Source organism: Protopterus annectens, chromosome 8.part0, assembly GCF_019279795.1.
Source record: "Protopterus annectens isolate FY-2018-M chromosome 8.part0, PAN1.0, whole genome shotgun sequence".
In the NCBI taxonomy this organism is placed as follows: domain Eukaryota; kingdom Metazoa; phylum Chordata; order Ceratodontiformes; family Protopteridae; genus Protopterus; species Protopterus annectens.
The window spans coordinates 728,327,836-728,344,916 of record NC_056741.1 but is presented as its reverse complement, the minus strand read 5'-3'; positions in this window follow the sequence as shown (position 1 = coordinate 728,344,916).

Below are 17,081 nucleotides of genomic sequence, written 5' to 3'. Positions count from 1 at the left end.
GATTAGATAGTTTATTTTGCCAGAGTACAGCCTGCTGCCGGTTTTCTAGGTAGGATGTGAACCAATTCATAGACAGAGGATCAAGTGAAAGGGAATTAAGTATGTGTAGAAGGAGTTGGTGGTTGACCATGTCAAAAGCCTTAGATAAATCAATGAAGACTGCAGAGGAAAGAATAATCTTGTTGCGGTTTTTGTTAATACAGTTTGTGAAGGATAGCAGGGCTGTGGTGGTACTGTGATAAGGTCTGAATCCATGTTGACAGTTGGCAAGTAGGTTATTATGGAGTAGATGATTAAGTAGTTGCTTATGGGTGCATTTTTCCATTATTTTTGCTAGAGGGGATAGTAAAGCTATGGGGCGAAAGTTAGAGAAGTCATTTGAGTTCCCCCCTTTATGCAGTGGGATGATATGATAAATTTTCCAGAAAGATGGGCTAGTTCCTTCACTTATGGTTCTATTTATCAGAATGGAAATGGGATAGGCAATGGCTTTAGCTCCTTTTTGCAGGAATTCTGCTGGGAGTTTGTCAGCTGAGGGGGTAGTTGGTTTTAATTTTTGGAGAAGGGAGCAGATAAAGGAAGTAGACACAGGTTGTAAATAAAATGATGGGGGTGGGTTTGTAGTAGAAGTAGGCAGATTAGAGGTGTCAGGAGATAGATGGTTAGCAAAAGTTTGTATAGCATCTATGAAGAAAGAACTGAAGGCATTAGCTGTTTGTGTGGGATTTTCTGGGTTAGATCCTTGTGGGTTGGATGTGATAGATTGGCCTGGGTAAAAAAGTTTGTTAATGCTAGTCCAAACTTTCTGTGGTTCTTTGTGGGAGGATTGCTGTAATTGGAGGTCAAAGTTCTTTTTATCTAGCAGGATGGCTTTTTTGTACTATTTCTATGTTGCCTAAACGTTTGGTTATCTGTAGGATTCTTAGTAGTATGCCATTTTGCCCAGGATTTGTTTCCGAGAAGGATTTTTTCCCTAGTATTTTTAGAGAACCAGGGGGCTAGTTTAGAAATAAATGTGGAATTGAAGTATTCTACTGCTTCATTTAGGGGGAGAGATTTTAATGGTGACCAATTACATTGTTTGAGTTCTGTTTGGAAAAGTTCTGGGTTAAAGTACTTTTTGGTGCGTACTGTTCTGAAAGTGTTAGGGAAAGTTAGGTTGGTTTTATGTCTAATAATACAAGTAAGTGAATGGTCACTTAGGTCATCTGGAAGGGTTCCTGCTGTATAAGTTTGATGAGGACTATTAGTAAGTATCCAGTCCAAGGTACTTTCTTTGTTATTGAGTCTATTTGTTCTGGTAGGGGAGTTAATAGTTTGTGAGAAGCCATAAAGGTTAATATGGGTGGTGGGGTTTGTATTACTACAGGAATTCCAATCGATATTAAAGTCTCCTAGGACTATGGTTTCTTGTGGGAGATTAATAGAAAGCCAGTTAAGGATATACTTGAGTGCACTAATGTTATTTCCTGGGGTAATATATATATATATATATATATATATACAAATGATATTTATGGCTTTACGTGTGTTTACTTGAAATTTGGAGATAATTATTTCAGCATTATTGTCCAAAGGTGGGCTAAGATTAATAGTGCTAATTTGTAGCTCTGCTTTTTAGAGGACTGCTACCCCTCCTCCCTTTTTGGCTGTGCGGTCTAGTCTAATAATATTGTAACCAGGTGGGGTGATTTCATTGTCTTTAATGGTAGGTTTTAGCCATGTTTCAGATAAACATAGGATGTCAAATAGGTGGACATCTAGGAGGGCATGAACCTGAGCAATTTTGTTGCAAATACTGCGTATATTAAGATGTGCTATAGAGAGTGAGTTGGAAGGTTTGGTAGGTGGTAGGGTACTAGATTTGTATTGATTGCAGTTTGCAGTGGTAAGGGTAGAGTTAGGGCCAGGGTTGGGATGAATGTCACCATCTAGTAGGGAGTGTAGGAGTGTAAAGTGTTTAGGCTGAAGAGGCTTGTAAAAATACTCAAATAATTTTCTAGTTTTTAGGTTGGAGTACTTAATGTGTACTAGTCTGAGATATTTGGCTAGTAAGTAGCTGGGTTTGCAAATGAAGTTTAGGAAGTTAGGGGAGTTAGCTAATGCTGGTGTAGAAGTGTGTTTGGAGGGGAAGAGAATGGTAAAGTGGTTGTTCATAGGAGATTAAGAGATAGATACTGGTTGGAGGAAGTAAGAGTGAGACCAAGATAAACAGTTGTAATTGGTATGGGATGATAAATATAGACATTATGTTGGTTTGTGAGGTGGGAGAAATTAGGAGGTAGGTTTTAAAATCAGGTTAGGAGTGTGTTAGTAGGTGGGGAATTATATGAAGGAGGGATGAGAGGCAAGGTATCAGTGGGTGTGTTGTGAGAAATGAGGGGTGGGAGTGGTAATGATGTGATTAGTATGATTGGAGTAGGTGTAATGGGGGTGTGTCTTTAGAGGAATAAATGTAGGAGCACTGGGGTCAGGGTAGGGGAGCGGAGTGAGCCTGCACCGCAGGGCGAATGGAGCGGGTTCAGACAGGTAAGTGAGAAGTCAGCAAAAACCTAACAGTAAGCAGCTAACTGCTGGGTGCCTTAGTAGAGAAGGAGTAGGTCTAGGAGGATAGGTAATAGTGGTCGTGAAGGTAAGTGGTAGCAGACAGCAAAGGTAAGAGAAAGTAGCAGGTAAAGATAGGGCAGGAAGCCAGTTCACAAGCAAGGGACAGAACGTTAACTTCTTTAGATACCATGGAAGGATGGAAGATTTAGGTGCTATCCTGGTTTAGAATGCCATCTAGTGGACAGAAAGAGTTAAACAACACAGGCAGGTGAGCAGAGAGAAATGTTTCAAGGTTTGGGAAGACTCCTAGGGATAGTAACAGGAGAAAGCACAGGAGTGATAAAAACTTTTAAACGCTAGGGGATAGAGAGGGGGGAAATGGCTGCTGGGTATCCTGGCTAAGTTAGCATATAATACATACTCTAGATATTTAGCAAGTGTTTAAAAATTACCACTTTATTTGAGAACACATACTTTCTTGCCTCCTAGTGAACAGGGTTCATTAAGCAGGACTGCAAGTCTTTATGCTATAGAGGAGTTGTAAGGATTTGGTTTGCAGGGAGTCCTTTCACCAGGTGGGTATGTTCACAAGATATTAGTGTAGGATATAGGTTTCAAACCTGTAGATTCGTTGTGTGGTATAATCAGGTTATGTGAAATCCACTCTCTACTCTCGATTCATCTGCAGATGACCTTCACAAAGTCTACATACAACATGACCATCCACAGCCATCATCTTACACTTGGCACAGTAGAACCAGTGCTCTTATGCCCATCTTCTATAAAGCCTATTGACTATTAATCATAAGCCTACTTATTCATAATAATAATAATAATAATAATAATAATGATAATAAATGTACTAGCATCTCTTTTAATGTTTTGTTGTGGCTGTGAGTTCTCAACTGAGCCGATTTCAGTAGAAACCAAAAATCATCATTTCCTAAAAAGGAAAAAATTTAAGAGAAAGATAAATTCACTTATGAACCAATTTAGATAAAAACTTGAGAGAAGACCCTACACATCTCAGCATGATGGCAGCAAATGAGATTTGAGGTATTGAGGATGGACTAAGTCATTACGGGTAGACAGAGGAGCTTAAGAGCTGGATCCAAAGTTTGAAGTATGCGGCAGAGTCAGATCTGAGGATCAGATCCGTAACCCATTTGTTGAGGAAGAATGAAAAGGACATCAGACTGGGTATTAACCAGTCCGTGTGTCAAAAGCTTAACTACTTGTGAGTGTGTAATGGAAGATTACAGACTGGATTATAAAGAGGACTAAGTGCTTGGGTTAAATCTATACTGCTGTGTTAGTTAATATGCATTTGGTTTAGTCTACATTATGTGCTATCCCTGTAGCAATATTACTTCTACAGTTTCAACAGCATGAACATAATAAACTTATTAATAGGGTTTATTATCACTTATGTTTTATTTGTAGGGACATGCAATTAATATATGTTCTGTTTTGAAAATTATCTTTAAAAGGAGAAAAGTAAAGTTAATTGGATTTTTTTTCAAGAATGTGTAAAAAAAATAATATTAGAAGTTATTGCCTTGTTTCTATATATTTTATATGTGAAATTTAATACCAGGTTTATTAGAAAATGCAAAGCAAGGATGTGAATAAGTCATGTAAAGAAACATTTTTGGATTTTATCTGGCTTATCTTAAAGGAGTTGTACAGGAGGCGATAGCTTCAGTTCAGAACAGATTTTCAGGTAGATAAGGAAAGCACAGTTGTGTACACTTACCATAAATGTAGATGTTCGAGTGCATTCACTGTTGTAGTCATCACACTTGGGGTTATCCTGCCAGGGGCAGCCCTCGGTCGGCCTGAATACCAGAGGGCTTAGTATTTCTGCGTCAGTTGCTGTCGCTTCAGGAGTGATGTCAGGTTGTCAGTGGTATAAAAACAGGCAGCCAATGCCATTACATCAGTTTTTCTTGCCCCAAATGTCAGGAGCCCCCAAATAGGAAGTTAAGTTATGGTGGAATACCACCACCAGTGGAAAGTAAATACCAATAGCCCTGTAAAGAGAGAGAGAGAGAAACAAGGAGGCTGGAGGGTGGGAAACCAGGACTGCAACAGTGAATACACCAACATCTACATTTATGGTAACTGTACACAACTGTGCTATGTTCTTCGTGTTTCACTGTTGCAGGCATCACACTTGGGATGATTCCCAAAGCTGAAGAATGGGTGGAGGCAGTCAGGAAGAGTTGGGGCTGGCTAGTATGCCCTGCAGGACTGTGGTTGCAAAGCCTGACTTGGATTTGGAAAAGATAGGCAGGTGGTAATGCTTGCTGAAGTTATGAACAGAACTCCATGTTGCAGCTTCCAGGATGTCTCTGGTAGGGACCCCTCTGAGAAAGGCTGTAGGGGTTGAAGGTGCCCTAGTGGAATGTGTTCTGACCCCCTGTGGGGGTGGTTTTCCATGGTGTTTGTAACAGAAATGGATACAGTGTGCTATCCATTTGGAGATTATTTTGATATGGCCCTGCCCTCCGCCCCTGGTGCAAAGGTGACTAGTAACTGGTCAGATTTCCTAAAGGGCTTGGTCCTATCCAGGTAGAATCTGAGCTGTCTGTGCACATCTAAAGAGTGCAGGATCCTTTCCCGCTTATTTTGAGGTTTAGGGGGAAAGATGGGCAAATTAATAGATTGGTTGAGAACCACACTGGACACCACTTTAGGCATGAAAGTTGGGTTAGTCCTGAGGGATACCCTGTCACCATGAAAAATGATTAAGGGTTCCATAGCCATAAGTGTTTGTAGCTCAGACACTCTTCCTGGCAGAAGTGATGGCCAAAAGCAAGGCTGTTTTCCAAGAGAGGAATTTGAACTTGGCTGAAGATGTAGGCTCAAAGGGAGGTAGTGTGAGCTTTTCCAACACAAAGTTAAGGTCCAAAGCAGGGGTAGGGTCTCTTCTTGGTGGCCCTAAGTTGTTAGTGCCTCTCAGAAACTGCTTGATGAGATGGTGTGAGAAGAGAGGTGGGTCGGTGCTGTAATGTGCAGAGATGGCAGAGGCATGAATTTTAATGGAAGAAAAGGATAGGCCCCTGTGGAGTAGGTCTGCTAGGTAATCCAGGATGAGAGGTAAGGATGGCTGTGCTGGGTCAGCTCCTTTAGTATGGATCCAGGAAAGTACAGCTGTGTACACTTACCATAAATGTAGATGTTAGAGTGTATTCACTGTTGCAGTCATCACATTTGGGTTATCTACCTGAAGGTAGCCCTCAGCCGGCCTGAATACCAGAGTCTTGGGATTTCTGCATCGGATGCTGTCGCTTCTTCCATGACGTCAGGTTGTCAGGGGTATAAAACATGCAATCGATGCCATTGCATCATTTTTTCTTGCCCCAGATGTCAGGTGCCCACACAATAGGAATTATATGGTGTGGCACACCCCCATCAAAAAGCAAATACACATAGTATAAGATATGCCAAACCAAAAAGGATAGGTGAAAGCAAAGATATTCAGGGGGCTGGAGGGAGGGTAACCAGGACTGCAACAGTGAATACACTCGGACATCTACATTTATGTTAAGTGTACACAACTGTACTATGTTCTTCGTGTTTCACTGTTGGAATCATCACATTTGGGTTGATTCCCAAAGCTAAGGAAGGGTGGAGGTAGATTAAGAAGCATTAGGGCTGGCAATCAGGCCCTGTAAGACTGCTGTGGCAAAGCCAGCTCTGGATTTAGAAAAGATAGTCAAGTGGTAATGCTTGGTGAAAGTGTGAACAGAGCTCCAGGTTGCAGCTTCCAGGATGTCCCTGGTAGGGACTCCTCTGAGAAATGCAGTAGAGGTAGATGTAGCCCTAGTGGAATGTGTTCTTATCCACTGTGGGGTAGGTTTTCCATGGTGCTTGTAGCAAAAATGGATGCAGTGCGCTATCCATTCGGAAATGATTTGCTTTGAAATGGCCTTCCCCTCTGCCCCTGCAGCAAAGCTGACTAGAAGCTGGTCAGATTTTCTGAGAGGCTTAGTTCTGTCCAAATAGAATCTAAGCTGTCTGTGCATGGCCAGAGAATGCAGTATCCTTTCCCCTTTATTCTGGGGATTAGGGAAAAAAGTAGGCAAATGAATGGACTGGTTTAAAGCCACACTAGACACCACCTTGGACATAAAAGATGGGTTAGTCCTGAGGGAAACCCTGTCTGCATGGAAGATAATGAAGGGTTCCATTGCCATAAGGGCCTGCAGTTCAGACACTCTTCTTGCTTAAGTGATGGCTAGAAGTAAAGCTGTTTTCCATGAGAGGAATTTTAACTCTGCTGTAGCAGATGGTTCAAAGGGGGGGGGGGGGTGTTAGTTTTTCCAAAACCAAGTTAAGGTCCCAGGCTGGAGTGGGAGCGCTCCTGGGGGGTCTTAAACTTTTGGCTCCTCTAAGGAACTGCTTTACCAGAGGAAGAGAGAAGAGGGGTGGCTCAGCATTATAATGAGCTGAGACGGCAGAGGCATGAATCTTAATTGAGAAGGATAGGCCCTTGTAGAGCATTTTTGTTAAGTAATCTAGCATATGAGGTAAGCTGGGCACAGTTGTGCCCATCCCCTGAGACTGGCTCCAGGAACAGTATCTTTTCCACTTTTCTGAGTAGGATTTTCTATTACTAGGCCTTCCTGCCTCAAGAATGACATCCAGCACCTTCTTACTGAGGGTTGCTAGTGGTGAGTTCAGGGGGATAGCCAGGTTGCAAGGCTCAGGGTCTGCAGCTGAGGGTGTAGAATCTGGCCTACCTGCTGGGACAGCAGGGAAGGAGTCTGAGGCAGGTGCCATGGTTGCAGCACTGTCAGACTGCGCAAAAGAGGGTACCATTGCTGGCATGGCCAGTCTGGTGCAATCAGTATTGCCCTTGGCTTGTCCTGTTTGATCTTTAGTAGAACCTTCGAGAGGAGAGGCAGAGGGGCAAAGGCATAGACAGAGGCTTTCCCAAGTAAAGGACACGGCATCTACTTTCCAAGATTGGCTCTAGGGAGTTCTGGGGCAATATTTGTTTAATTCATTGTTCTGAGGGGAAGCAAACAAGTCCACCTCTGGTGTCCCCCATCTGTTCCTCAAAAGCTTGAATATTTTGGGTTCCAGTTTCCATTCGTGTGGGTCCATGAGATTTCTGCTCGTCATCTGCCAGTGAATTTAGTTTGCCTGGCAGGAACTGAGCTTGTAGGTGCACTTGGTTGCTCAAGGCTGTGTTCCACAGAGCCATGGCTAGTCTGCAGAGTGGGTAGGAAGAGGTTCCCCCCTGCTTGTTTATGTACCACACAACTGTGGTGTTGTCTGTCTTTACCAATAGTTGTACTGGAAGAATAAGGCCTTTGAAGGCTGTCAGAGCATTCTGTACAGCTAACATTTCTTTTTGATTGGTATGCAGGTGCATCTGCTTTGGGTTCCATTTGCCCTGGATGCACTGCCCTGCCGTATGAGCCCCCCCCCCATGCATAGTCTGATGCATCTGTTAGGGTTTGGGTGGCAGGGGGTAGAGTGAAAGAGTCCCTTGTTGTGGTTACAGGCCTCTGCCACCAAAGGAACTCTGCCCTTAGACAAAGAATGATAGGAATAATTGTTTCCAGGTCCTGTGAATGTTGACACCATAGACTTTTTAGATACCACTGAAGTTTCCTCATATGTAGTCTAGCATATGGAATTAACAGAATGCAAGAGGCCATGAACCCTAGGACTTGCAGTATTTTCCTTGCAGATAGCTGGGTTTTGGTGGCCAGTCGATTGAAGTAGTTTGTCAAATAAATTTGTTTCTCTGGAGTAAGGAATGCCATCTGGGAAGCTGCGTTCAAGCTTGCTCCCAGGAATACAATCTGTTGGCAGGGTACTGAGTGTGATTTCTTTTTGTTGACGGTGTACCCCAGTGAAGTTAGAAGTCTCTTTACAAATGCCAGGTGCTGTAATAGCAAGTCCTGACTTTCCACCCGAATCAGGCAATCGTCTAAGTATGGGTAAATCTGAATACTTCTTTGCTGCAAAATGCAATGGCTGGAGCTACGCACTTTGTGAATTCCCTGGGCACACTAGATAAGCCAAAGGGAAGTGCAGAGAACTGATAGCACATAGAGCCTGCCCTGAAGCGTAGTTATTTCCTGCAATACTCCCTTATGGGGATGTGCAGGTAAGCTTCTTTTAAGTCTAGGGTTGTCAGGCATCCTTGGCTAGCACAGGAAGCAGCTGTTGGAGAGTTAGCATTTTGAATTTTGGAACCATCAGAAAGGTGTTGAAAATAGACAGATCCAGCATAAGACGCCAGGAGTTTTCTTTTCTGGGAACCAGGAACAGTCTTGAATAAAAGCCTTGTCCCCTTTGTTCTGCTGGGACAAGATGAATATCCTTGATGCCGAGGACAGAAAGTACTTGCTTTTGGGCCTCCACCCACTGGTTTGGGGGGAGGTCTGGCCATCCTCTTAGGGTTGGGAGTGAGTGGAAGTAGAATCTGTATCCTAGGAAAACAATGTTTAAACCCCATTTGTCTTGGGTAATGTATTTCCAGTTTTTTGCATGCAGGGCAAGTTTTCCTCCTAAAGGTGCAAGTACTTGAGCAAGGCTTGGAGGAGTTCAGGATAAGTCATTGTGCAATTTTACCATAGGGGGTGGCTTACTACTCCCTGTTTTGGACATGGGAGTACCCCACTGCTTAGATTTGTGCATAATCTGAGACTGAAGTCTTGGTGGTCTGCTGTGCCCCTGGGTTCATAGGTTGGTACTAGGCTATGAGCCCTAGGGTCTATACAAGCCTAGCCATGACAATTCCCTGGCTATTTCTTCCCACATTATTTACTTTCCTGGACCCCTGTCTAGCAGAGCGACTGACGTGATCCCTGGGGTGAATTTCCTTTCTCCCATCCAAACGTCAAGGTTCCTCTTGAAGAGGTCCAAAGAGGCACTCTGCTTGACGTGTATGGGCAATCTATTCCAGAGTCTGGGGAGTCTCTGGGTCAGGAACCTATCCCTCCAGCATGTTTTGTTTATTGTGATGACAAGGTTTAGATCCCTGGAGCGTGTAGCTCTGAGGGATTGGGATTTCTTTAAGTGTAGCATGTCCAACAGCTCTGGGTTTGACATGGCCTTGTATGTTAAGCAGAGATCGCCTCTGAGTAGACGATATGCGACAGAGTATAGCTGGAGTTTTTTAAGGCGGTCAGCGTAGGGTTTGGACTGAGAAGGCCTGGAAGGGACTGGAAAGGATCAGTTCTTTGAAGGCCAATGCCTACTGAATCTAAGTGGCTGTACTTTGAGAGTTTGCATAGATTTAGCTTTCTCCTTCATCCTTTTGAGGACTTCTGCTTTATTGCCAAATAGGTGCTCCTGGTTTTAGGGTGCATCCAGTAATTTTGCTTTGACATAGGTTCATACTAGACTATCTGCCCTAGGGCATTTATAAGCCTAGCCAGAGTGTGTTTGTCTTTCGCCACCCATTTTAAATTAATTTTGCTATGCCCTTTTTCGAGGTTAGTATACTGTGCCTCGTGACACAGAAGTGATACCCGGGGTAAACCTACGATCTCCCATCCACTCATCAAGATTCCTCTTGAAGAGAGTCAATGAGTGACTCTGCCTAACCTGGACTGGGATTTTATTCCAGAGTGAAGGGAGCTTCTGGGTTATGAATCTGTCCCTCCAGCATGTCCTATTTATTTCAGTGCTGAGGTTCAAGTCTCTTGAGCGCGTAGCTCGATGGTATTTCGATTTTCTGAGGTGCAGCATGTCCATTAATTCCAGGTTGGACATGGCTTTATACATCAGGCACAGATCGCCTCTGAGCAGGCGGTATGCCACTGAGTAGAGCTAGAGTTTCTTTAACCGGGCAGCATATGGCATCTGTTTGAGCCCTTTGATCCTCTTGGTGAGGTACTTTTGGGGTCTTTCCAGTTGCTGCAGGTGTCTGGTAAGGCACATCCCAAAAGGGGCATTGTACTCAATTATGGGCCTGATGAGGGATGAGTAAAGAGGCACGATGACCTCCCCTGATCTAGATGTGAATCCCTTCATGATTAGGTGGGCTATATAAAATGTTTTTCTAACCACTTTGGCCACGTGGTTGTCAAATGAGAGATTGCTATCAACTTGGGTCCCTAATTACTTCTTCTGTACTTAATGGATTACCACCTATGTGGTAATTTGTGGGCACTTTGTTTTTGCCAAAGGGGATGACTACACACTTTTTGGCGTTTAGCTTGAGGCCATGGCTCTGGCACCAGTTGTCTGTTTCTACGAGGCCCTTTTGGAGGATGCTCGTGTCAGCTGGGGAGTCGATTACGGCACCCAGTTTGCAGTCATCTGCGAACTTGTTCAGCCACAGTCCTTCCATGTTTGCCTGTACCTCCGAGAAATATATACCGAACAAGAGAGGTCCCAGGACTGAGCCCTGTGGGACGCCACTTGTAACTGGTTTGGAGTCTGACATGGCTCCAGCAATTCTAACCATGTGGGTTCTGTCCTTGAGCCAGTTTGCAACCCATCCAGTGACATAGGGGTTTATATTTAAGCTGTTGAGCTAATGCCCGAGTGGGGTACTGTATCGAAGGCTTTTGCGAGGTCCAAGTAGGCTGTGTGGACCACCTTCCCCTCGTCGATGGTCTTGGTGACTGTTTCAAAGAAATCGACCAGGTTTAAGAGGCAGGATTTGCCCTTAACAAAGCTGAACTGGATAGGATCCAGTGTCTGTAGGTCCCCAATACCTTTATTTATGAGGTCCATGATGATCCTTTCCATAGCTTTGCAGACCAAGCTAGTCAGGCTTATGGGGCAATAGTTTCCAGGATCTGTTGAGGCACCACCTTTGTGGAGAGGGACCACTGTTGCTGTACGCCACTCTTTGGGTACATATCCTGTAGTAAGGCTGAGATTGAACAGTAGTTTTATGTTGGGGTTTAGCTCTTCTTGGAGTTCATGTAGGACGCAGCCCGGGACACCGTCTGGTCCCATTGATGCTGTGTTTTTTGCTTTGGAGAGGGTGGCTCTTACCTGAGCATCTGAGATGTCAGTGGGGCAGCACTCTGCTGGGATAGATATTCGCCCTTTTGGTGGGGAGGGGGGAGAAGTTTGCGCTGAACCTGTCAGCTAGGATGTTGGCAATGTCTGTGGGTTCGGTGTATTTTTTGTCATTTTGGACTAATTCTGAGCATATCTGGGAATTCCCACCCAGGTTCCTAACATAACTAAAGAAAGCCTTGTGATTATCCTTAGTGTCCTGTGCAATTTTTCTCTCGAAGCTGGCCTTAGACGATTTTATGCGTGCCCGTAGTTTTTTGCTAACACTGATCAGAGATGCCTTCCCTTTTTGGGATTTTGCTCCATCATGTAGTAGCTTCCTCCTTCTATTGTATAGTTTGTTTATGGTTGGGGTCCACCAGACAGGATGTCTGCCTTTGGAGGATTGGGTCTTGGTTTTATTTGGGATTGCATGATCCATGCATTCCTGAAGGTGTTCATAGAATGTGTTTATAAAGGATTCTGCGGTCTGGGCGTATTTTCCACAGGCCGGGGCTTTGAAGGATTCCACCTCGGTTTTGAGGAGTGTGAAATTTGCTTTAGAGAAGTTTTTCACTGTGGTTTTCTGGGCAGGGGTGGGGTCGGGATGTGAATATCCAGTGAGATTAGTTTATGGTCTAATCTTACCAGTGAGGGATACACTTCTGGTCTGGAGCATAGAGTCCCCATGTTGGTGATGATCAGGTCCAGTATGTTTTCCCCTCTTGTGGGAGTGGTAACAAGTTGTTCCATAGCATTTGAGTTTATAAATTCTAGGAACCTTTGGGCTAGGGTGTTGGAGCTAGAGTAATGCTCCCAGTCTATGTTTGGGTAGTTGAAGTCGCCCAATATAATGGTGTTTGGAGAGACCTTCATATTTTCCAGTGTTCTCAGGAAGGCCGTGTGGGGTTCCTGGGTTTGGGAGGGTGGTCTGTAGCAGGCTATAAACTGGAAGGCAGTTTTACCCACTGTTAGTTGCAAAGATATCTCTTCAATCAATGAAGCTCTTAACGGAGGTGAGGATTAAACCTTGTACCTTGTGCGCAAGAGGCAAATCCCTTAATCCTTATGCCGAAGACATGATCTGGCAAGTTTTGTTCCTTAAGCCATGCATGCCTTCTAAGAACAGACCCAGTGACAGCAGCCCTGCAAGATGCTTCTAAAGCATCAAAAAGTACAGTTTTGTACCTACCATAAATGTAGATGTTTGAAGATCCACATTGCTGCAGTCCTTACATATGGGTAGTCCGCTGTCCTCGGTCGGCCCAAATACCAAAGTATAAGGCTGACGTCGGTCAAGGCGCTTAAGACTGACATCAGGACGTCAGGGTACAAATGCGCATGACCGACGTCATATCCTCAGTCTTTTCTTGCCCCAGATGTCAGAAGGCCCTAAAAAGAAAGGCCAAAACCAAAAGACAGCAAAAAACAACCAACCACCCCTGCACTAATCCTATTTACAATATTTACAATATTCACAACCCAAACCACACAACCGCCTCTAACTACAGAGGGGAAGGAGGGAGGGTAAATTGGACTGCAGCAATGTGAATCTTCGAACATCTACATTTATGGTAGGTACAAAACTGTACTATGTTCTTCATCTCACATTGCTGCAGTCCTTACATATGGGTAGAATCCCAAAGCAGAGGTAAGGGAGGATGGCAAAACTATAAAGCATTAGGAGCTGCCAAAATGCCCTGTAAAATTGCAGTGGCAAAACCAACCCTAGATTTAGAGTAAAGTGGAAGGTGGTAATGCTTAGAGAAAGTATGCACTGAACTCCAAGTAGCTGCCTCCAAAATATCTTTAGTTGCCACCCCTTAAAAAGCTGTAGAAGTGGCAGTAGCCCTAGTGGAATGAGGCCTAATCCCAGCTGGAATCTCCTTACCATGATGGGAATAACAGAAAGCAATACAAAACCCAATCCACTTAGAAATAGTTTGTTTTGAAACAGGCTTGCCCTGAGAACCCAAAGCAAATGAAACAAATAACGGCTGAGACTGCCTGAACCCTTTAGTTCTGCTCAAATAATATCGCAACTGCCTGTGTATATCCAAAGTGTGCAAAATCTTTTCCCCTTTATTTTGGGGTTTGCATAAAAAGTAGGCAAATGAATAGTTTGGTTTAAAGCCACACTAGAAACCACTTTAGGCATAAAGGAAGGATTAGTACGCAAAGATACCCTATCCTTATGGAAAATTAAGAAAGGCTCAACCGCCATAAGGGCCTGTAATTCAGAAACCCTTCTCGCAGAGGTAATGGCCAACAAAAAAGCAGTCTTCCATGATAAATATTTCAACTCGGCAGTAGCTGCAGGCTCAAAAGGTTGTAGAGTGAGTTTCTCCAACACAAAATTGAGATCCCAAGCAGAAGTAGGAGCTCTACGTGGGGGTCTTATATTCTTTGCCCCTCTAAGGAATTGCTTAAACAAAGGATGAGAAAACAATGGTGGGTCACAGTCATAGTGAGCAGAAATTGCTGCAGCATGAACCTTAACAGAGGAGAAGGACAAACCTGTGTCCAGTAACTCAGTAAGATATTGAAGAGCCACACTTAAATTAGGCTTAGAAACATCAAATTCCTTTGCTGCACTCCAAAATAAAAATCTCCTCCATTTATCTGCGTACACTTTCCTTGTACTAGGCCTTCTGGCCTCCAAAATAACATTCAAAACTTGCTGTGGAAGCTGAGACCCTCCAGGGTTTAAAACAGAATATGCCAGGCTGTTAGATGTAGAGAGTGAAGTTTGACATTGAGTAAATGACTGTTCTCCTGAGACAGCAGGTGTGGAATCAAGGCAAAGGCCATGGAGGCTCCCGTGCCAGACTTCTCAGTAATGGGTACCAGTGCTGTCGAGGCCAATCTGGAGCTATTAAAATCATCTTTGGCTTGTCCTGTCTGACCTTCAGGAGTACCTTTGGGAGGAGAGGCAGAGGTGGAAAGGCATACACATGAAGATTGCTCCAATTGAATGAGAGAGCATCCACTTTCCAAGCTGTGGGATGAAACCTTTTGTGCAAAACTTTGGCAGCTGGTAGTTTAGTGGAGAAGCGAACAGATCTATGTCTGGAGTTCCCCATAACACTGTCAATTTCTGAAATACATGAGGATCCAATTTCCACTCGTGGGGATCCATAATTTGTCTGCTCAACACATCTGCTAAGGAGTTCTGTGCTCCCGCCAGAAACCTTGCCTGTAGATTTAGCTGTAAACTGAGAGCAGTCTCCCACAAAATCATTGCTTGTCTGCATAGAGGATAAGAATGCGTTCCCCCCTGCTTGTTGATGTACCACATGACAGTTGTGTTGTCTGTTAGAACCAACACCTGCCCTGGAAGAAGTAAATCCTTGAAAGCTATTAATGCAAATTGGACTGCTAACATCTCCTTCAAGTTGATATGTAGATGTTGAAGTCTGGCAGGCCACGTGTCTTGTACCCACTTTCCATATAGATGAGCTCCCCAAGCTTTGTCTGAGGCATCTGTCGTTAGAATCTGACTCGCCTCTGGCCGGGTCACAGAGAGTCCCTTGTTTAGGTGACATTCCTGAGCCCACCACAAAAATTCCTTTTGAATGCAAGGTATTATCTGAATGACAGTGTCCATATCTTGGCAGTGCTGTGTCCATACATTTTTGAGATGCCATTGTAGCTTCCTCATATGCAGTTTGGCAATGGGAAGTACCAGAATACAAGATGCCATGAACCCCAAGGCTTGAAGGACTGTCCTTGCAGTCAGCCTGGACTGACGAGACAATTGATGGAAGTAAAGAGAAAGATTCTTTTGTTTGTCCGGGGTCAAAAAGGCCATCTGGGATGCTATATTCAGTCTCACACCCAGAAAGCACATGTCCTGAGAGGGTACTAGACTGGACTTTATTTCGTTCACAGAATACCCCAGGCATCTTAGCACTGCTATCACATACTGTAAATGATGAAGAAGTTCATCCTTTCCTTGGGCCAGAATCAGGCAATCGTCCAAATAAGGATAGATCTGTATTCCTCTTAGCCTGAAGAAAGCTATCACTGGAGCCAGAACCTTCGTGAACACTCTGGGCGCAGTAGATAAGCCAAAGGGCAATGCAGAGAACTGATAATGAGAAGTCCCAGCCCGAAAACGCAGATACTTTCTGCAACTGAGCCTGATAGGAACATGAAGGTAAGCCTCCTTGAGATCCAGTGTCACCATCCAGTGATCTTTGCCCAGCAGAGGTAAAAGCTGTTGTAACGCCAACATTTTGAACTTGGGAATGTCCAGATATGTGTTGAGGATAGATAAATCCAAGATTGGTCTCCACGTGTTCCCTTTCTTTGGTACTAGGAACAGGCGAGAATAAAATCCTAGGCCCACTTCTGGCAGAGGGACCGGTTGTATGGCCCTTATTTGAAGTAGCAGAGAAATTTGTTTGTGAGCCTCTAGTCTTTGCTGAGGAGGAACGTCCGGCATGCCTTTGAAAGGAGGCAAGGTATGGAAATAAAACTTGTAACCTCGGTGTATGATATCCAATACCCATTTGTCTTGGGTAATCAAATTCCAATTTTCCTTGAAGAGTGCCAACCTTCCTCCCAAAGGAGCTGCCAGGCAAGAAAGATCTGGCAGCTGAAAAGGTAGGTCATTGGGCCTGTTTACGAAAGGACTGGCCCCTGCCCTCACCCGAAGATTGTGCAGGTGAACTCCCTGTTCTAGGTCTGAAAGAACTCTGAGCTCTGCCCCTACCACGTCTAGATCTACCCCTAGACTGAGAATCATAAGAAGGATACGCCCACCCCTTAGCAGGCCAATTCCTACTAAACTTTGGAGGCTGTACTTGCAAAAATCTTTAACAGCCTGCATGGACTTAGCCTTGTCTTCCATTTTCTTCAAGACTGACTCCACAGGTGAACCAAACAACACATCAGACTGTAAAGGAACATCCAAAATCCTTGTCTTAACATGGTCAGATAAATTCTGATCCCTCAGCCATGCGTGCCTGCGAAGAACTGAACCAGTGGCAGCCACCCTAGACGAGGCCTGTACAGCATCAAAACCACATTGTAAAGAATGCTTACCCACCTGCTCTGAAACGTGCACCAAATCTTGTAATTCTTTACACTCAATGCCTTCCGCCAGAGCATCCACCTTAGACTTCAATTGAGAAAGAAGATAGTTTTGATATTTCAACATATGAAACTGGCAATTCAAAGCCCTCATAGCTAGGGTAGAAGATGTATAGACTTTCTTTCCCCATCTATCCAAAGCTCTGGCCTCTTTATCTGTAGGAACCGGATTTTTTTACAACAGAGGCCTTGACACCCTTAGGTCCCTGACCAACAGTTTCTGGGTCCGCCCTAGGACTCTTATAAAGATATTTATGAGCCTCAGGCACCCTGTAATACCTATCCGGTTTAACAGGAGCAGGAGGCAGAGAATCAGGATTAAGTGAAGCCTCTGCAAACACATCTTCCACAACATCCAGAACAGGAGGTATAGCCAAGGGCCTATGCTGGGGTAAAAGCAAAAATTCCCTAAGCCTTTTCCTGGAATCAGAGAAGTCCTGACCTTCCCACTT